The following is a 22513-nucleotide window of genomic DNA, read 5'->3' as shown; positions in this document are numbered from 1 at the left end:
GGCGGGCAGGGGCACGAGGCGCGAGAAAGTTCGGGCACCGGAGTGATGGCAGGCAAAAAGGCAGGCTTCACCGAGACCACTTCGAGACGATGAGAAAGCCTAATGGTGATGGTCTTCGCGTGACGAGAGTGGACGGGAAAAGGGCCGTTGTACGGGGGATGGAGCGGTTTACGAACCGCGTTAGTGCCGCAGAAACACATGTGTTGCGGAATGAAGAGCCGGATGAATGAAGACGGGAGGAATGAAGTGGTCGCAAGTCAGCACAGTACGACTGCAGGCGTGTGGCGTAGTCAAAAAGTTGAGGAGCGGGTTGGGCAAGAGTTGCATGGTCAAAGAATTCTCCTGGTAGTCTTAACGGCGCGCCATGTACGAGCTGAGCAGGTGAGACAGGCGCGTCTGTCCTGATGGCAGCCCTGACGCCAAGGAGGATTAGGGGTACGCGTTCCACCCAGTGGCTGGGGTCGTCATGTGCGCGCAGGGCGGTCTTCAGAGTGCGGTGGAGTCGTTCCACGAGGCCGTTGGCGCAAGGGTGATAAGCCGTCGTCTGTCGATGTTGGGAACCGAGAAAACGGCACCTCTCTGCGAACAGACGAGAGGTGAACTGCCGGCCTCTGTCGGTGTAATCATAGCGGGCTCGCCAAAGCTGGCCATCCAAGTGTCGAGGAAGACGCGCACCACCGTGTCAGCAGTTATGTCGGCGATGGGAATGGCCTCCGGCCAGCGGGTGAAACGGTCAGTGCAGGTGAAAAGGTAGGCTTTGCCGGCAGATGGGGGAAGGGAACACACCAGGTCCAGATGAACATGACGGAAACGAGCATCGGGTGTAGGAAACGGTGATGGAGGCGAAAGTGTGTGGCGCTAAATTCTTGAGCGTTGACAGGCCAAACATGGGTGGGTCCAATCGCGGACGTCTCGGTTCATCGAGGGCCAGACAAAACGAGTCGCAATGAGCTTTTGAGTGGCTTTGATTCCTGGGTGGTGCAGGGAGTGAAAGACGTCGAAGATGTGTCGTCGAAAATCTTGCGGAATGAGGGGGCGTAGGCTGCCGGTGGAAACGTCGCATACCAAATGGTAAGGCGTTCCAGGGAAGGGAATTTTGTGGATGGACAGAGATTGAGGGCAGGCAATGAGGTCTTGGATGGTAGCATCGTGGTCTTGAGCCTTCGCAATTGAAGTGTAGTCGACAGTGGTCGGGAACGTGATGGCGGAAATCCGTGCCCGTGAGAGAGCGTCCGCTGCGACGTTGCTGGTGCCAGGGAGTTGTCGAATATCTGTGGTGAATTCGGAGATGTACGCGAGATGGCGCAACTCCCGAGGCGAATGAGATGAGGAACCAGATGAGATGGCGTACGTAAGGGGCTTGTGGTCAGTGTAGACCGTGAAATTGCGTCCTTCGAGAAAGTGGTGGAAGTGCTTGATGGCGAGATATGTGGCAAGCAATTCACGGCCAAACGTACTATACCGGGCGTCTGCCGGCTTCACAGGCTTTGAAAAGAATGCGAGTGGCTGAAGCTGTTCGTCAGGGGTGACTTGATGGAGGGCACCACCAACAGCTTCCGAGGACGGGTCGACGGTAAGGATGATAGGGGCGTCGGGAATCGGGTGAGCGAGGAGCGTAGCCTCGGCGAGGGCACGCTTGATGCTGTGGAAGGCTGTTTCGGCGGCTGCAGTTCACTCGAGCGGTTTGGAAGGTCCACCGGGCCCAGAAAGTAGGGAGCACAGCGGGTGGATCAGCCGGGCACAATGGGGGACGAAACGGCGGTAAAAACTTACGAGTCCTAAAAATTATCATAGCTTGCGGCGGGTGGCAAGACACGGAAAAGTGTCGATGGCTTCTACTTTGCGGCGGAGTGGGGTGATCCCTGCGGCGTCTATGCCATAGCCAAGAAACTCGATGGTAGAGACGCCCAGTTCACATTTTGCAGGGTTGACGACGACGCCATACTCTCGTAAACGCTGGAAGAGCTGCCGGAGGTGACCTTCGTGCTCGGCGGGGCCGGAGCTGGCCACCAGGATGTCGTCGAGGTAGCAGCAGCAAAAGTGGAGGCCGCGCGTGACTTCGTCAATAAATCTTTGAAACGTCTGCGCCGCATTTCGCAAGCCGAAAGGCATCCGGATGTACTCAAATAATCCGAACGGAGTCGTGATGGCAGTTTTTGGGATGTCGGCGGGCTCCACAGGAACTTGATGGTATGCCTTTGGAGAAGGTGGTGGCTCCATGAAGGCGGACGGCGAAGATATGTGGCAATGGGTATCGGTCGGGAATGGTCACAGCGTTGAGAGCGCGATAGTCTCCGCATGGGCGCCAGTCCCCTGGGTCATTTTTGGGGACCATATGGAGCGCAGACGCCCAGGGGCTGCTAGAGGGACGAATGTAGCCAAGCGCGCGAAAATGGTCAAATTCGCGTAGGGCGATGGCGAGACGCTCAGGTGGAAGGCGTCGCGGCTTGGCATGCACAGGAGGGCCCTTGGTAAGAATGTGGTGCGTGGTGGAGTGACGAGGTGGAGTGTCCGTGGGAGGTAACCGGACGACATCGGGGTATTCGTCAAGAAGGGCGCGAAATTGCTCCGGAACTGACGGGCGGACAATGACAGGGCTGATCGGTGCATGTAAGGCACGTACTCCGTGGACAAACAGACCGGTACTGTTGTCGTGGAGCTTCCTTCTTTTGATGTCAACCAGCAAATCAAGATGGCGGAGAAAGTCGGCGCCCAAGACGGCATCAGAAAAGTCTGCGATGATGAAAACCCTTTGGAAGCTGCTTCGTAATCCAAGGTTCAATGTAAGTGAACGTTCGCCGAAACACTTGATGGGGGATGAGTTGACGGCGCGCAGGGAATGAGGAGAGGAACGATGGCGATCGGAGGGGAGTAGTGGGATGATGCTCACTTCAGCGCCAGTGTCGACGAGGAAGCGAAGATGATTGATAGAGTCGATGACGTAAAAGAGGCGGTTGCCGTTGCCTCCAGCAGCATCTGCCGCCATCAGGTGCTGGGGGAAACGTTTCCCGCCCACGAGCATGGTGGTTGGCACTGGCGGGTGTGCGCACCAAAGGTGCGGTGATACCAGCAGAAGGGCGATGGCGGAACTTGTGCTGGTGACGGCGAGCGGTATCGACGTGGCGAGTAATGGCGAGTGCGAGATTGACGGCCACGAAAGTGAAAGGGAGATGGTGAGCGGTGACGTGTCGTGGTTGCGTTTACCACAAGGGTAGTCAGGCCTGTCACCAACTCAGTCAGAAGATTTACGCTGCACTGCAGGCTGTTGACAGTCACCGTGAAGTCTGTGGCGACAGGCTGAACGGCAGATTCGGGGATAGACAGGGCAGCTGGCTGAGACGGATGGAGAAAAGGCGCAGCGCGCGAAGCGTAGATTGGGTGGGATGCCGAGGAAGATGGAGTGGCACGTAAGTCGAGGATACGGTCGGCAAGGCGGGCAAGATCATCCAACGACATCTCACCAGCAACCGTTAGGACAACGCGTATGTCGGATGGAAGGCGCTGAAGAAATAGCTCTTGCATAATACCGGGGTCAAGAGGTGTGCTTTCCGTAAGCTGCCTCATACGGCGAAGTAACTGTGAAGGATTTTGGTCGCCAAGTTCCTCTGCGCCCAGCAGTTGCTGAAAGCGGCGATGAATGGAGAGCGCTGTTCTATCAGGGAGCTCGCGCTCAAGCGTGTCATACGGAGCTTGCTCTGGTGAACTGAGAATGAGATCACGGATCTCAGCAGCGATTTCGACTTGAAGGGCGCTAACGGCGTGGCCAAATCTGGAAGAAGAAATCGAATTGGCGCTCAACCTGCGCAAACCAAAGTTCCGGGTCTTGACTCCAAAATGGGGGAAGGCGGAGGGAAACGGTCGGGTCTTCATGGGTAACGGCCGCGGCCGAAGTGCCAGGCGAAGTGTCGGTGTCGGATCGAAGCGTATAGGCATGCCTGGGTCGTTTGGATGCGCGGAAGGTTGGTGCATATAGTCTTCGGGTCACCAGTTGTCGCGACGTGAGGAAAGGAGTCGAGAACAGGCAGCAGGAAGAATAGCCAGTTTACTGGGCAAGAGCGCGACTTGAATGAACGCGGGTGGAAGAATGATGATGCGTGCCCGATGAGCTTGGGTGGTCACGAGAGGCGTGGCCTAGCATCGTCGTCAGCTACACGTCTTACCATAAAGCGTTCATTTAATCACACAAATTATACTAGACGCCCTTGCCGTGGGCAGTAATGCAGGTAAAGCGATGGGACGTAAACTGGAAGGATCTAGGATGCAACGCTCGAAATGAGTGAGCACTAGAAAGCATTTAGGTGAAAATCCCCACCGTATATTTGATTGCCGGTAGGCACGAAGACACGTAATGGCCGAAACTAATCGTTATGTAAAAGTACCAGATGCGAATGGCACGGGTGTGCGGAACACCAGTGAGTAATAGTGCGATGCATATTTGACTTTGCTTCGCCGAAAGCAAAGCAGCGTTCTGATAGGTTTTAGAAACCATTTGCCTTACGCATTATGAAAGCAGAAACATTTAGCTGTAATTTCGGTCCATTTAGGCAAAACGAATGAAACCACAAATAAGAATCCAAGAACGAGCAGTTTATTACATGCGTTAAAATGCAAAGTGAAACGTGGGTATTCGTTACATCCAATTACACCACTGCAATCAATAAAGCCTTTATTGATATCTGGGGCGCCTATTGATGGTATGTAGCCTGAAAATACCGTATTTACTCGAATCTAGGCCGATAGGTTTTTCGGAAAAAGCGGGCACGGTTTTGGGGGGTCGGCTTAGATACGAGGATTTGGCTCCTCCGTAGTGCCATCGTCATCACGCGTCATACGCATCGCCGCCGCCGTCGCCGCCTACCTGTCCTACCGTTCAAGAGAACGGCTGGATGACAAGCACAATGGTGGAAGAATGGGTAAGGCTGGTCTGGCAGCGGCGACCAGGTGCTCTGCTGTGCCGGGAGTCCCTCCTGGTCCTCGACTCCTACCGTGGACACCTCACAGACAACGTAAAGGACGCACTATCGGCGGGAGGGTCCGATGTCGCCGTCATTCCGGGAGGCATGACCAGCCAGCTGCAACCGTTGGATGTGGCCATCAATAAGCCATTTAAGGACAGGCTCCGCAAGTATTATACGGACTGGCTTTGCGAGCAGGACCACCAGTTAACACCAACGGGTCGGATAAAGCGTGCGTCGGTACTCCGCATCCACGAAACAGGCGGGGTTCACAAATACTAGTTAGACTAACAAAGCATTTCGCATTGTTGAGTGAAGTGCAAAGCTGTACGGACTTCGTTGAAGTAGTAACGTTTAGGGAAGGTAACGGCACATTGTATACCATATACATTTTGGGGGGCGTTCCCCTTGGATGCGCACTAGGCGGTTCCAGCATCAGATATATAGCTACCTTATCTCCTCGGCCAGCATGGCGACTGCTATGTTTTGAGCGTGTCAAATATATTGATGCTGGAAATAGTCCAATTCAAGTCCAATAGCACAATAGCAATATAGTCCAATAGACCGCGGAAATCTCATTCGGTTTAAGTGGATATCACGCTCACAATTCTCACTGAAAGTGAGCAAAATTTCTCATTTCGAGCCGACAATTTTGGACAAATATCACATTGAAAACAACAAGAATTTGGTGGGTTTCAATGAGAAATCATTGTAAATGTCAATGTGAACGAAGTGGAATCGCGCTCGGTCGCACCCATTGGAGGCCAGCATAGTTTCCCATTGGCCAAATGTTACAGCACCAAGGATTTCCCGCAATAAAAGTCACTTTGAAATTCTCACTGCCGATGCACTTTCTCAATTTGCATTGACCATTCTGTTGCATCAGAAAGCATGTCGTCGCTATAAAAATGAATTACACAAAATACCGTTCGTGCGTGAACATTTATTGTTACACATATAAGAATACAGCAGGTGTGAAAATACCGCAAGTGGCAGATACAACGGTGAAAGTTATTTGCGATGTTTTTTATAAGAGCGATTACACAACAAGTTGTTGAAAATCGCTACCAAGACATAGTAAACACCAAGAACAGAAACCTTATTAAGCACTTACATGTTGTCCATCGTCAACACGCACAAGATAAATCCACAATGAGTAAATTCATATGTATTCCAATGTCTGAGCAGTGCGGACGGAAGAAAAAAAAAGTGACGCTCTTCTGCGTTTCGTAGAAGATTTCTAATGCCCGTCCAGCTTGCCTTTTTTTGCGTGAAAATTAAGACCATCCAGCTTCGTTGATATTCCGTTTTGAGCACCTACTGACAAATGCCGACGTCCCTATGCCAGCCGCGTCGTACGAGTGTAACCTTCAAGTATTTGTATATCATTTATCAAGTATGAAATCAAGTATGAAGTATAGCATTTCGAAAGGTAATGCAAAAGCTGCTGGAACAGCAGCATGTCAACGTATATGAGCGTCAAAATAGGCATTACATACCGTTGCACACAGTGTGGGTGGTAGCGCACTGACTGCACTATCTTCCCATCAACGGCCGTAGTGCCTGCGAGCAGGGGAAAAACATGAAAAGCGGCGTTGAAAAACGGAAATGCTTGACAAATCGACACTGACCTTCGACACGGATAAAATCCTCGAAATCAAGCACGAATGACGCCGACTGCTTCTGGGTGACCGCGCACATCCTGCCGCTCCAACAGTTCGTAAGAGACTGATTAATTCGCTGACCGTTGGTGGTGGTCCGGAGAACGCGTTCACATACATCCACTGAATCTTGTGCATTAGAAATAGCTTACAGTAAGAGGTGGGACACCAAGGTACCATGGCACATGTACTTTTGAGGATATGTTCACAAACATTTGAAATAACACGAACTATATATTTTCAACTCGCACGAGCCACTATGTGGTGCAGCACGGAAACTTATTACGACGCGCCCTCTTGGCGATATCGCGGCCGACGGTCTGTTCGCTTCCCCAGTCGATTTGTTCGGAATAAATTTTGATTTCAAATTTGCAATCAAATTTCATTTGCAATATTTTGGATATGGATCGTGTCCTGGAACCTCATTGGTTTGAATTCGTTTGAATTAGTTCATCCTCAACACGAACGTACAGTGTTCTTCCTTATCATATATATTTTACTTAGTTTGAGAGTGACGGTGTGCCGTTGGTCACCATTAAGCTCGTTCCATTAGCAATTGACTTCTCAATTATTGTAGTGGCGGTTGTGCAACATGTTGGATCCCATTATATCATTTGGAAAGCACTTTCTCATTGATACACATTAGGCCAGTTCCTCATTCCTTCTATTGGAGCAGTGTGTAATACACAACACGTCGGATCTCATTAAATCAATTGGAAATCAACATTTCTCATTGACTCCCACTACACCAATTCGTTGAATTGGTTTCTTGCTTCTTTGATGTGGCCTTCACCCCACAACACGGCGGAGCCGGGTTTTGCGAAGGCAGCTTCCCTGTGTAACTTCCAATTCAGTCAATGAGAAAGAGTCTGCTTTCACGCGTTGAGCAAATTGGCAGTCTGATTTCTCATTGAATCCCATTAAAATGTGGTGAAGAAATGAATGAGATCGCGCCTACTATTTCCAGCAGGGGGATTCACCGCTCTCTGTCATACAGTCACTAAGTAATCTGAGAGCACTCTCTGTTGGTCGTACCATGGCTTTTAGTTTCGTCTTGATCGTTCATCGTACTGGACTCTTTCCTGGGACATGCTTAATGGATTGCAAGCTGGTTAAACTCCTGGCAGCTCATGCTCCCTGTAACATTGCGACGCCCCCATTCTTGACGCTGTTCTGTGCATGAGACGCTGTCAGGGATGTAAGACTTGCCAGCCCGAAGAACATCAAGCAAGCACCAAGCAACAGCACCAACATGCTTGCAAACCCTACCCAGAGCAGCAGGGCCGCACACCCTCACTCCACGACAGCCAGCGCGTGAATGACGGGAGCGCTTGTCTGCAGCCGCTACGCATGCGCCAGAGCCATTTATAGGGAGAGTTTGGCCATTCTTTGATCTTTTCCCGCCTCGTGGGTGGAGCCTATTTTGATGTCAGAGTCGTCGTTGCGCCGGCCAAAAAGCCTGAATCCAAGCAGAATCCGCTTATCAGCCATCTCATGCGCGCCATATTTATGCTGTCCAGCTTTGTTGTCGCAATGAATGCAATCAACAGGAATAACCGGCTTATGACCCACAGCCGCCTCTGATAAGGGGGGGGGGGGTTTGTTGCCAAACTGAACCCAAGCAGCACAATGTACTGAAAGTCGAGTGCAATAGGGGAGGCCGGTGTGTGTTTTATCAATGTTCTTTAGTTTCACAAGTCTGTTCAAGGCCTTCCACCTACCCGTCCACCCCTATTGCACTCGACTTTCAGTACATTGTGCTGCTTGGGAAAGAGTTCAAGGACGAAGGGCTTTCGAAGGACAATGTACGCACGTGTCTTCTCTCCGTAGATTGTAAACAACGATCAGCATCAATATGGCGTCGGCGACCGGCTGACAACGGGACAACAATAGAGCACGGCGAGGGAGGTGACTTAGCCGTGACGTCGCATGACGCGCTTCAAGTTAGGCTCCTCCTAATGGCCAAACTCTCCCTATAAACGGCTCTGGCATGCGCGCGCTCCAAGCGCCCTCTGCATCCGCGAGGGCGCCCTCGAGCGGTCATATCCAGCGTTGCCAGGTCTACTGAAATTTCTACTGGACTTCGAGTCGGTCTACTGAAATACCGAAAAAAGATCAAAACGCGCTTAAATCTACTGAATTTTTTGCCTGAAGCGTGGTTTTACATAGCGAACTCCAATTCACGTTTGCTGGTACTGTCTGCTTGCATCGTAGTCCGCGAACGAGCGAGAAAATAGTGTACTTTTGACATAGTAAGGGGGAAGTGGTACACGCGTTATGTGGCATCTGCAAGCAGTCACCTTTAAAAAAGCGAGTAGCTGCCCAAGTAAACCAATTTATAGCAAATACATTGCAGAAGTATGCATATTCCACAGAACACGCGCTAACATAGCAAACATAAAGACAAGTCAAGGTAGATTTAGCTAGGTAGTGAAAGCGGGGGAAAAAAAAAACTAAATCTGACCCGGCAACACTGTCATCACCGTGGCCCGAGCGATCCTGGGTGTTGGTAGCACAGATGCGGTCGTAAACAAAAAAATGTTTACGACGCGCGCATGGGTCTTGTATATACTAATAGTTTATTCAAAATTTACATTTAGGAAAAGCTGTCTGTTGGCAAACTAGCACACATATACGAAATCATCTACTACCGGAGTACGTTTCCGTATCCTGCTCCTCTGCGCGTGTGTAGCAGTGGAGGAGGAGGAGGAGGAGTGTCGTTGGGAGGAACCCGAGAGGTCTGCCTGCCTGATTAGGCGGCATGTTTCTCGGGAAGGGAAAGGTGGTGGAGAGGAGGAGAGGAAAGGGTGAAGTGGAAGACCGAGCGGAATCCACTCGGGGGGAGGATAGCTGCGTCCATGGGCCGACTTCAGGGGAACTGTGCCGGCATACGCCTATTACACATCTGAGGGAAACCCAGGAAAAACCCCAGACGGCACAGCCGGCCCGCGGATTCGAACCGCGGACCTCCCAGTCTCCAAGCGCACGCGTTACCGCTGCGCCACCGGAGCTGGTGTGTGTAGCAGTAAGCTCGTTAGACCGTGCATTCTTGTATCCGTGCAGATGAATACAATTCATCCCCTGTTGTTGGCCCCGCGAAAAAAAGGTTTCGTCATGGCCAGACCGGCCACGATAGCATGAGCGTTAGCGAATCAGCTGTGCGCCAACGATGCACTGTTTTTTATAACGGACCCATTATGACCACTCATTAAAGAAATACAAACGGCTAATCACTACGTGTATTTTTAGGTGTAGGTGAGGAAAGAACAAGTGAAACTTCCTGTTTATCTGTGGTTATCACGTACCCCTTGTCAAAACCTGTGATAACCCTCTATAAGTAGCAGTCCGCGCAACGGATGGATGGCGCTCACAGTCTCTATCATGGCGTCATTTGAAGACGCAGGGCCCTATAGGAGTTTCGCTACCTGTCTACATATACCTTGGGCAAGTTCTGACGAGCTTATGTTTCCGTCGTTAGGAAGTTCTGTTGTAAACCTCCTCGGCTTGCCGCATTCGAGCGCGTGCGTGGGACGGATATTTTCTTTTTGTGAACCACAAACAGCTTTCTACAGAACCTATGACTAGACTGCCCCACACTAAGCGGCTGATAGGAGACAAGAACTGCTATAACTTAACTGCGAATATGTATGAGCGAGAGTACGTGATCGAATGACGGTGTGCAAGCACTGTGTACACTGTACTTACTATGTACACCAAGTATATTTTGCTTATTCTATCGCCCATATATCGTGATAGTTCGTGTTTATTTATCATATGGCCCGCTAGTTAGGTCGCAGTGGAGCGTTTGCCCTTGTTTTTAGTACATCTACTGATTTCTACTGAATTTTCTGACGGCGACCTCCTGAATTTCCGCCAAAGTGACCCGGCAACACTGGTCATATCCTCTCACGCGCTCCCCGTTTCGGGTCACACCTTGGTTACATGTAGGTCACACACAGCGTCGCGACAAGATTTGAAGAACCGGGCTCTACGAAGTGGGTGTGGTCGCGACAGCTTCCGCGTATGTCGGTTAAATTCGATTCCACAAAATTCGCAGTGCGTTGCACTCTCGTGTCGAAAGTGGTCTTCCATGGCCATGACCTATGGCAAGGGCAGTGGTTTAAGCTATCGATTTGATTGCTAAATCCCTTGGGCACGAGCATGCATTTTTCTACCGCGTTGGGTCCCAAACAGCGATCCAGGCCTCGTATTTTCCCATCGCAACTTCTCACTACAAAGATGCAAAACGAGCTCATCCTGTGCATACTCACGGCGTCCTTAACGAGTGCATCCTTTTCCAAAACGCTCTCCATGTCTAACACCGTGAAATAGGGATAGGGATGCATGTACCGTATCTTGTTGAAGGAGACGCTCTCCCCCGCTTTTGGCATTTCGAGAATCACTTCGTTTACGTCTCGTCACAGACGTTTGTGCTGCTCCAACGCCTCTCTCGTCCCATAACCGCTCTGCATTTCTCGCAATAAAAGTAGTCACTTCGTCCCATGAAAGTCCCCGTCCGGTAGATATCGAGCTCGTCTGCTCGTCGAATACGTAGATGTACACGGAGATTTTGTTTTTCTCTCCCACAGGGTAATGTCTAAGTAAGTGACTGGGAAGCAGGGTGGCCAGTACGATACGCGTGTCTCCGGATTCGAAGGATTCATGTATTTGTGGTATCTGACATGAAGGTTTGGTTTGCTCCTCAACGGATGCAAGAGTGCCAGCACGCTATACTTGAGACACTCGTTTTCGTGATTCAGTGGGAGTTTGACGTTTGTGAGCGTCCTTGTTTTTTATTTCAACATTTCTGGAAGCTCGATCATGCACCCAATCCGCTTCGGTTTCAAACGCGTTAGTTCAGTTAGTCGACACATTCGACGTATAGTTCGAGGTGAAACCACACCCTTCTTTCGCATAGTTTTCTACGCGTTGCGAGGACTCTGCGATGGCAGCATTTATCGCGCCTTCGATTTCTTGGCGGTTATGAACCAACCTCTCATGCATGTCAAGGTTCATGTGAAGGACATGAGAAGTCAACCAAGCTCAGCTACGCCGATTTTCGAGTGTTACAGAATGGGATGGTACTCACACGATGTGTTCATAAGGGAACACTGATTACGTGTATAAATAGTTATCTCAAACTCCTCGCGGTTTTTCAAAAAAGTGAATTTTTAGTTTCACTGACATTCTGTCTTGTGGCCCGCAAACCCTGTGTCGACGACACATTCGTGGTCTCCCCGAGCTCCGGCTTGGCATGACATTTGGCTTGATTTCTTCCGCCAAGCCTGCCGGTGCCGGTTTCTTCTGACGAACTGTCTGCTGCGCAGGTATTGAGGATTGATATTGGGGAAGTGATGAACGGTTCGCTATTAGGAAGCCAGTATATTTGTGGACTTCACTGAACCCACGAGGAACGTGAGTTTTGCTCCCTTCGACTGCTAGGCCGGTACAGACTTCCTGGTGTGTTTCGTGTTCTGTGCTGCGTGCCGAGAATGCGTGAACGTTTTGCTCCCGTCTGCAAGAATACTTGTTGTTGTTGTTGTTTTATTAGTGCCCAAGAACAGCCTCATAGGCCTTAGTATTTGCGCACACAACATCACACATGTTAAAATGAGATACAAAATGCTGTACAATAAAGCAAGATAACTGAACAAAACTAAAGAGGATGCGAACAATAAAAAGGAAACCTACATAGAAACTATACGAAAAAGCCAAAAACAGACATGCAAGATTATCAAAGTAGTAGTTGTTACGATAGGCACATGGTAATATCTCTCTTAAAGGACACAAAGGAAGGAGAGAAGATGTCACATGACATTGAAATTGAATTCAGCAACATTTGGCAACGTACAATAGGATCGTAAGGACAGAAACTCTTTACATAAAATGATGGCGGATTGTGGAACGCAGCTCGAGGAAGACAAAAACTCAGATGACTTAAGAGAAATGAAGAATCAATAGATGAATGTACACATTTGTAAGTGAACACAGCATCGGCAATATTGCGTCGTGCATGCAGTGGGCGTAAGTTGAAATGCTTCAACAAACCAATTGTAGTCATACAATGCCGGCCTTTAGGCCGGGATGCGCCGTAGAAAAAAGTACACTCTAAGATCGGTCGCGGCGGATAAGAGGCGCATATTTTGCTGTTGTTGTTAATTGTCTGCCAGCCTTATCCGCCACACCACCGAAACGTTAACAACAACAACAAAAAGAACGCAATAACAAGACAAAGAAAACAAGCTTCCCGCACGTGTTCACAGACAGAAAAGTGGACGTATTTCTTTTTTTGTTTGTTGAGTGCCTCGTGAAGCAATGTGGCAGATAAGAATCGTGGTGGCTACCAATGTTCCCAAGTCCGCAGCTGTGCCATTGCTGCAGGTTGCATCACTTCGTACAACGGTTGGCGTCTTGGTGGTGGTTGGTTAGGCGGACGCCGCTTTTCTTTCCGAAGCAGTTTGTCGTTTGTCTCCTTGGCTGTGATACATTGTGACATCGCTGGCGTTGTAGAAGACCGGTGCCTAGACTGACGGGCAGTACGAACGCATCGTTGACATCGAACAACTTTCGCAAGAAACAACAACGTTGTCAGTACAACTTTGTGAGCCGGGCCTCCATGCACAGTTGGTATCCGCCGATCGGTCATGAAAATGCCGGTAAGCAACAGGCTGCGCATTGTGTAACCAGCTCCGGTGGCGCAGCGGTAACGCGTGCGCTTGGAGACTGGGAGGTCCGCGGGTCGAATCCGCGGGCCGGCTGTGCCGTCTGGGGTTTTTCCTGGGTTTCCCTCAGATGTGTAATAGGCGTATGCCGGCACAGTTCCCCTGAAGTCGGCCCATGGACGCAGCTATCCTCCCCCCGAGCGGATTCCGCTCGGTCTTCCACTTCACCCTTTCCTCTCCTCCTCTCCACCACCTTTCCCTTCCCGAGAAACATGCCGCCTAATCAGGCAGGCAGACCTCTCGGGTTCCTCCCAACGACACTCCTCCTCCTCCGCGCATTGTGTACCGTTTCGAGCACATTTACGAAATATTGTCCATATACTTGCGGCACAACCATCTCTCGTAGTTGCCTCAGACGAAGAAAATGATTTTCTGCGCATCTATACCGGTAATTCACCTTTCTGTGATTGCGTTTCTACGCTTCCTGTTGCACTTGCGTTTAATTTTCCTCCGTGTGAAACTCTTCTTCCTTTCAGACTTAGCTGGTGACATAGCTGGCTGACTTAGCTGGTCCTCCGACTCCACTGGGGGAACACTGTGATCTGAATATTTCGGGTAAGGACATTTCGAATTATTCCTAGCAGCTGGTGTTCGTTTACTGAGAGAGCTTAGAGGTAAGCCCTTATCAACTGGTGTCTGTACCGCACTATTTAATTCTCAATAAACCAGCGGCATGGCCGAGTGGGCTAAGACGTCCGCTCGTTCGTGGTAACCAAGGTCGTGCTGAAGACTGGGAGGTGGTGGGTTCGAATCCTACCGCCGGCTGTGCTGTCTGAGGTTTTCCCTGGGTTTTCCGAAGACTTTCCAGACGAATGTCGGCACAGTTCCCCCTGAAGTCGGCCCAGGACGCATACTAACCCCCCTGTCCCCCACTCCTTCCTGCTATCCTCTCTCCGTCTGTCCACATCTGTACGTCGCTCATAGCCACAGTTGCTTCGCGGCGCTAACACCCAATCAAAAAAAAAAATTCTCAATAATAAATTGGAAAGAGAGGCACATGAACACGATAATAAACGACACTTGAATGTAGAAGAGTGTGAGCATGTGAATGTGTGTCACAAATTATTCGGTTAATTGTGGAAATGCTTAATGTTTGCACTGATATTTTTTTTTCTTTTGTTACAAACCTGGGTGCAGAGAGACATGCAGAGTATACATGCGTCTTATTGAGATCGCGATTAATGTGGATTCACTTGCGAACTTGCATTGTAATGCAGGAGAAACAGTTTTGTCTTGCCTTCATGACGTTGTCAACGTTGTTGACGTTTGTCTTGCCTTCATGGCGACTTCATGGGCGCCATCCCTTGCCCCCCTTGCCGCCCTTGCCATCCTAAGTGTGTACAGCAGCGTTCATAACTGCACTCTTATTTTAGTTCTACTAAAGTTCTTTCTACTTTAGTTCTACTATTATAATCTACTGAGAGATATCATATTCACTGCATCCTACCAAAGTGAGAATGGACAGACATCATACTCAGATTACTTTTATCGTAGTGACCCTGGTCTTTCAAGCTCAATTGAAGAAGTCCTTATGTATTGAAGTACCTCATCCACTACAGTGCCCTTCAAGTTCATCAGACATTGGCGCTCCTGGTACAGTACTGTTACCTGCTCTAAAACTGGTTTGTTGTATTAGGAAGGGAACAGCATGTTGGGGCACGAAATTGTTTAGCTTAATTTGTGTTGCTGTTGTATCCAATTTGCCATCTGGGCAATGCATTCTCAGAGTAAGTAAGCGCTATAAATTTGCGAAAAATAGCGCTTATTTATCCGCCACCGGGTTTAGAGTGTAGTGAAGGACATGAAGAGCTTTTTCCTGGACGGCTTCAAGGCGATTCACATCAGTGACGCACAGAGCATTCCACACAACCGACGCATACTCGAGTCTTGGGAGGACATAAGATTTGTACAGCGTTATAAAGACAGTGGGTGAATCAAAAACTTTACATTTATAGGTTAGAAGGCCCAGAAAGCGTAGTGCGGAAGCCCTGGCCACATTGACATGTTCGCGGAAATGCAGTTTGGAGTCAAAAGTCACACCGAGATCACGAATTGTATTCACTCGGCATATCACACCATTGCACAAGTATGAACGTTATTCGAAACGAATAACGTTCTTTTTACGGGTGAATGAGACGACCTTAGTCTTTGTACTGTTAATTTTAAGGTTATTGACAGAAAACCAAGTAGTGATATGAGACACATCCTCTTGTAACAGAACACTATCAGAGGGACTAGATATCACTTTCATCAATTTAAGATCGTCAGCATACTGCAGTAGCGTGGAGTGCTCAACACATAACACAATGTCATTAACAAAAATGTTGAAGAGCAACGGTCCAAGATTAGACCCCTGGGGAACCCGAGATGTAGGGAAGTGGAAGGAAGTGGAAGGAAGCTTCAGCATCATACGCAGTTCCAACGTTTCAAACCACAACTTTCCGAAAAGCGAAAGAAAAAGCTATTGACTGCAACAATCGGTTACAACTCCCACTGGATGCCACCTTCGAAAGCAGCGATTTAATCTGTTCATTTCGCTCATACGAATGCTACGGAAGCAGTGCACCATTTGTTTCACACAAAGCCGAAGATATCTCGTCCGGGATGCTGTGCCAACCTTCTCTGCAGCAGGAGATGGCATAGGCAGGACTAGGCAGCAGATAAAGGTAAGTTGCATAATGTTAGACAAGAGTCATGCTGTGTAAATGCCATCACATAGGAAAAAAAGCGCTATCTGTCAGTTACTGCTTTATCTTTTAGAGATTAGGCCCCAGCGGGTGTATTCTGAGAACAGATTTGGAATTGCCTTATTTTGTTAAATGATTTCGCAGGCATTCTGGCACCACCGCAAAGCTTGCACTCCACGTCTCAACAATCACCTTAAGGGTTTCAAGCTGAAAGCTGTCACCAATGCCAAGCAAAGCTCATCTGTTTCTGTTGACGGAACAGTGACACCTGGTACTGAGACATTTCAGTTTCTGATGAGTCAAGTGCATTGCATCACTTGTGCTCGACTTCGTTTATTCGTTTACCCTTGCTGTTACTCGCTGGCTTAGAGCAACCATGCCTGAGGTGTTTGTGTTCTTACACCAGCCCCTTCAGAGTACATTTAAGCATCGTATCATATATGCACGGCAGCACATCTTGTGTATTTCGAGTAAGGAATAAATTTAAATGTTGGCTCAGCTGTTGTATTTTGGTCACAAATAAGGTGTTCTTCCAGAGCCCTCAAGGGTTACATTCAAGCAGTTTCGTGTGTCAACAGCACATACCTTTTCTCAGTTTTGGGTAAGTTAAATCGAAATCTATGTTTTGCGAGACTTTTCAGGGTTACATTCAAACAGCATCCTGTGTGCAACAGTACATTCTTTTTCTCAGGTTTAAGTAACGTAATTCTGTCCGCTGTTGTGTTCTGACAATGCAACAGAAGCTTGTGTTGCATTCAAGTGGTATCATGTATACAAAAACTTGTTTTATGCCTTTCCGTAGCTGCTGTACTAATATTGTGTGTACAGAGACATTCCTGCAGAACATATCTGAGCGTCTTATGTGCTATTGTTGGTATGATCTGCAGCAATATACCGATAATGTTAATTATTCACCGCGAAGGACGTTAAATACGGGGTGCCGTGTGGTGAGCTTTCATCGCACGTTAAAGAACCCTCAGGTGGGCAAAAGCAATCCACAGACCGACCGCTGTGGCGTCGCTCATGATCTCAGTTGTCTCATGACACCCAATTATTTATTTATTTAAAGTTAATTATATAATGACTTCAGCTAACATTTACATTCTTGCTTCCAGATAAACCTGTCACGCAGATGCTCTACCCCTTCGTATGCTTAGTTCAAGATTGTACCAAAACAATCCACCTGGAACATTATTTTTCAATTAGCAGTGGCATTACTATCACAACACACAACACATTGCATGTCTAAGGTGCGTGTAGAATGCATCAAACTTATTCTCAGGTACAGGCGAGCTGGTAAGCAATTACAACATGAAACAATTGACAGAGGTAGCACAAATTGATAGCAGAGTCTCCGGAGCCAAGACGGAATAGAGGAACGACTGCCCGTCAGCATGAAGTGCCTCGTGAACGTTACTTAACGAGTCCTTTATTTTCGTCAATACAGCAAAGCAAAAGAGAACATAGTGATGATGAGTGAAACTGTGAATTGATGCAATGAGTGCTTACAACACAAATGACAAGACGATCTCGAAAACACCAAGCGATCCGATAGCAGTACGAAAATTCATGCTTGCGTCATCGCTCAACACTTCATTGACGGTCGTTCTCGCAATTGGCAAAGCTTCCTGCTCAGACCGTTTCGGCTCCAGTTCTAGCTTGCAGTGCTCGACTTGAGCTTCCGTACAACGAAGCTTTTACGTTGTTTCTCTGCATTCTTCTGCGAGACCTTTCCTCGAAAACGTGCTCCAAGTAAAGCTCCTGCCAAACCTGTGTTGGCTTGTGTGTAATCTGATTCTACGCTCTTTGTGAGGTGTTCGCAGGTATCATTGCCATTTCGAATCGCCTGCAGGTCCTGTTCCGCATTACACTCGGTGTCATGGTTCGGGTTCTCTTCACAAGACTTTGGTTACTGATCTACGACCTCTGATACCGCTTCCACTTCGAAGTGCTGTCCACTGTCTTCGCGAAAGGGCAAATGGAAGTTGTGTAATTTATGTGCAGCCAGAAATACTTCAGTACTGGTTTGTCGCTGAAGCGTAGAATAAATTCTACTGTAGTTGCAAAGCCTATTACCTGCTAAACAGTGCCCACAGAAGATGCCGCTGTGTGATCTCTGCGTCCACTGGTTGAGCCCTATTGCCTGCAGCCACAGATCTTTTCTTGCGGGAACGTTTCGAGAATCTATACACTCTGACTTTTGATAGCAGCTTTGCTCCTGGACTTCGAGATCATCTTGGTAGGACATAGTATGAGCCTAACCTATTTTGCGACATGTCTTTGTGCATTTTAATTGCGTTATTCCTGAAAGGAGGCTGTTATCGTCTTTCTCCACATTGAGATTGAGATGCTTTGAAGAGTACCGCCAGACTTTATCAACAGCGGCATAGCACAGGCCCAAGCCATTCCATATTTAGACCCGGTCCAGGCCCACATTTTCAAGCACCGCCAACACAGGCACCAGGCCGGGTAACTCCAAACCAGTGCAGTGTTCTAACGTAAGCAGTGGGTGCTTCCATGCTTCCATGGGTTGACCTTCATCCAATTTAGTATGCAAAGAGTGCAAAATATGCAATGCAAAATATGCACCGGATGGAGTTGGATATAACTCCAGCCCACCGATAGCTGACCCGAACCGAGACGGCCAATATCAGTAAATATGCTTGTTTTTTTTATGCTCCATACTTTCATATACATGGAGTTTGATGGGAATTTTTTTGAAGTACTTGAGAATTCTAGCTTTTGGTGTGCTACGTTAAGCACCTTTGTGAGTGCTTGTATTTATCTTCCGGTACATTTGAAATTATACACGATCTACTTTGCCTTAAATACTGTTCTTCAGTACTACATCGGCACTGTTCGTGCGTTAACACTTGGGTATAAATTTTTATGCAAGCTATAAAGCCACATATAAAGGTTAGTTTTGCATTGCCGTTCGCCTTACTGTACTTCAATCATTAGTATTTAATATTTTCACTAGAGGTATATGAGTAGGAATGCGAACTCACCCTCTTGCAGATAAAAGATGTCGTTGTTCGCGGCACCTTGCACAACATACTTGCGCTCCATCCCTATATAAAGAACACAGAGTAGAGGAAATAACTGTGTAATCACACAAATGTTGCACGTTCATATTCTGAAAATTACGGGACCATACGGCAGCTTTCCTCGTGCGTGTAGGTGTGGTGCCCGAGCGAACAAACTACCACCGAAAATACTGCGAACACATGTACCCAGGTCCCCAAACTCACCTCGGAAAAGCGTGCAACGAAGAAGGCCGCCACTAGATACCCCACTGTTGCCGTTCCGGATCACTTCAGCGCGCTAAGTTTAGCGGCAAAATGTTTTTGTTGTTTCTGCGAATGAATCTAGTCTTTATATGTCCAAATAAAACGCGTATAACAACTTTCTCTGTCGTGTGTCACTTTTTGGTCCCGTTTTTAAACGTGTTGAGCGATCGGAAGGATCTAGTGCACGGCTGCGTGCATCACATAGCGTACCTGTCGTACCAGGCGCCGTAGGCGCTGCAGTCGTCCATTTCTCCTTCGGTGACTTGGCCTGGCTTGGATTGTGCTTCAACTGGATCTTTAGCGCGCTACAATCCACGCAGGCCAACGTCTGGTAACAATGGGGTATCTAAGGGCGGCCTCCGGCATTGCACGCATCGGGATAGGAACAAATACATGGGAAAATGGCGACCTTGGGGGACCTGCATGTACCATTTCTGGAAACATATTAGGAGAATTGCGAGAGCACCCCTCTCCCCATCCCCTGTATCGAGCAGGATTTGACTTACAAATGAATTCACTCTCATGTGTTTCATGGGTTATTTACTCACTGTATCGGGATCGACCTATCTTGTCTTGGGTTCGGAATCAGAGACGGTGAGTGTACGGAATAAAGTGCAGAAACGTGCCGGCACACTGAACAAGGGCCAGCGTGGTCACACGACAAAACCACACACTGCTCAAAATTGTACTTGCTGTGTCGTGTGCCGCATCGTTCAGAATTTTCCTGTATGCGCCCGTAGCTTGTGAACTCAGATAGATAGAGGTGAGACTTGATAGGACCGAGTGAGGAATAGTTGCAATAAACCGCAAGTCCGGCCTCCAATGCCTACGGGACTGTAACACTTCCAAGGGACATTTTGAACCTCGCGTCGTCGATCAAAGTTTTAGATCTAAAGAAGTAAGATTAAAATATTCAAAGTAATGAGTAGTATGTAGTGGGTGTGAAACTACATGGGGTCCAAACTACGGCACCCCTGCCTTGAGCCCAGCGCGTATTTTTCCCCGCGCGGCGCGTGTGCGGAGGGTTGTCCGCGTGCTTATCGGCGGGGGGGAGGGCTGCGCGTGCGCTCGTCGTAGCGTATTTTTCAGCCTGGGCAGACCTCTTTGGCCGTACGTGGGCCGACTTCACATATTTTTTTCCGATACAACACGTGAGCGGTTTACATGCAGAGACATGCAAAGGATAACTATACACAAAAGTACAAGTGAAAATATATCTATTAAAATCAATAGTGCAAGGAATTATGCTGTGACTCTGTGTGAATGGGAAAAACCCATCCAAAAAACCTGAAGCAGAAGAAACACAATACATGTAAAAAAGAATATACTTATTACAGGTACGATACAACAGCATTGAATAGGTATCACAGATCAAACACAATATTTTTTATTAACTGTAATCACACAAGTTTTCAATGAATCGGAAGTGATAACACATTTAAAATATTCTTAATCAATATGATTACAATCAAAATTACAAGTTTTATTATAAAAAGTCTGAGATGTGAGGACCTGATAGATGTAAGTAATTTCCAGCACAATATGGAAGCTAAGTTTAATATTCCAATATGACACAAATTTAATTAATCAATTTCAATTGAAGTGAATAGCCCAGACATAAGGAAATAATTCGAATCAACACATAGCGTTAATATAGAACAAATCATCCAACATGTAGGGAAATAATAGCTACACCATATCGAAACGAGAAATGATCAACACGTTTAATCAAAGAAGATATCCTTAATCAACATAATTATAAACAAAATTTTAAGTTGTGTTATAAAAAATCTAATATTCCCATACGTGAGAACCATCAATGCAATAGCGGGAAGTTCTGATAGTTATATGTAATTGACTGTGAACAGCAGACACTCTGGAAGACTATGTGACACGAACACAAGAGGAAATAAAATCTTTACCACTACAAAGAAGATATTCCTAATCAAACAACACAGTAATCTATCATTCAGAAAATCAGAAGAAAAAATCAAACTCATCAGAAAATAGACATGTTCAAAATGAACTTCACCACATAGCACGCTCCTAGCCAACAACCAGATCTGATGATATCTGCCCTGATTTGTTGAAGACGGCTGCCAACAGATGTATGGAAGACCACGGAACACGAACGACACGAACACAAGAGGAAATAAAATATATACCACTACAAAGAAGATATTCCTAATCAAACAACACAGTAATCTATCATTCAGAAAATCAGAAGAAAAAATCAAACTCATCAGAAAATAGACATGTTCAAAATGAACTTCACCACATAGCACGCTCCTAGCCAACAAATGGAACTAATGATATCTGCCCTGATTTATTGAAGACAGCTGCCAATAGATGTATGGAAGACCACGGAACACGAACGACAAGAACACAAGAGGAAATAAAATCTATACCACTACAAAGAAGATATTCTTAATCAATACGATTACAATCAAATTACAAGTTGTATTATAAAAAGTCTAACATTCCTATATGTGAGAATCATCATTGCAATAGCGTGAATATCTGTCATAACATTTCGAGCGCAATAGGGAATCTCAGTTTCATATTCTAACATTTCTCAACTTTTAATTAACCATTTCTTATTACGTGAACAGCATAGGCGTAAGGATATAACGAGAAACAACACAATCAACAGCTACAACTAATAGACAGCCAAACCTGCGCACCATCCAACACAGAGAAATAATAGCTACCCAATCTATCAAAAGGCACAGACTTATCACTATAGCACAGACTTAACGCTGAAGACACGCGGCGACACGTAAACAACAACAGAGGAAAATAATCTATCATTGAACCATCATAAAATCGACCAATATACAATTTTCATTCTAACAAACACTACGAACCTAATGAAGGTATCCAAGACGTAAAAAATATGCACTCTTTTCCTCAAAGCCGGAGACTTTATGTCTCTATCTATACGGCCAAAGCACTGCGCATGCTTTATCACTCAAAGGGTTGGGGGCTATATTCCTTCGTCCAGCAAACAGAACGCTCTAGAGGTCAGATAAGATAGTTCAAAGGCGATATATTTTATTGTGCAGTGCAAATAGATGCCGATATTACTCGTTGGGATCACTATCTTTTCGCATCCTTTCCTTGAAACGGAAATCCTTTGTCAAAGTGGTTGACAACTCGACTAAGTTTGTACGGATGCGATATTCTTATTGAACATGT

At 47.3% G+C, this 22513-nt stretch overlaps 1 protein-coding gene across 1 annotated transcript in view; it reads right to left on the bottom strand.

Moving 5' to 3' along the window:
- The window catches only part of LOC135399605 (phospholipid scramblase 4-like), a 34273-nt gene extending 15185 nt beyond the window's left edge, over positions 1 to 19088 (bottom strand). The window contains exon 1 of the mRNA XM_064631332.1: positions 19034 to 19088. The gene's annotated coding sequence lies outside the window, so the exon portion shown is untranslated. The remainder of the gene's footprint in view (positions 1 to 19033) is intronic.
- Positions 19089 to 22513: the final 3425 nt, after the last annotated feature.

The sequence above is a fragment of the Ornithodoros turicata genome, chromosome 7 (assembly GCF_037126465.1).
Source record: "Ornithodoros turicata isolate Travis chromosome 7, ASM3712646v1, whole genome shotgun sequence".
Classification (NCBI taxonomy): domain Eukaryota; kingdom Metazoa; phylum Arthropoda; class Arachnida; order Ixodida; family Argasidae; genus Ornithodoros; species Ornithodoros turicata.
Note: the sequence above shows the minus strand (reverse complement) of the source record. Positions and strands in the feature narration are given on the sequence as shown.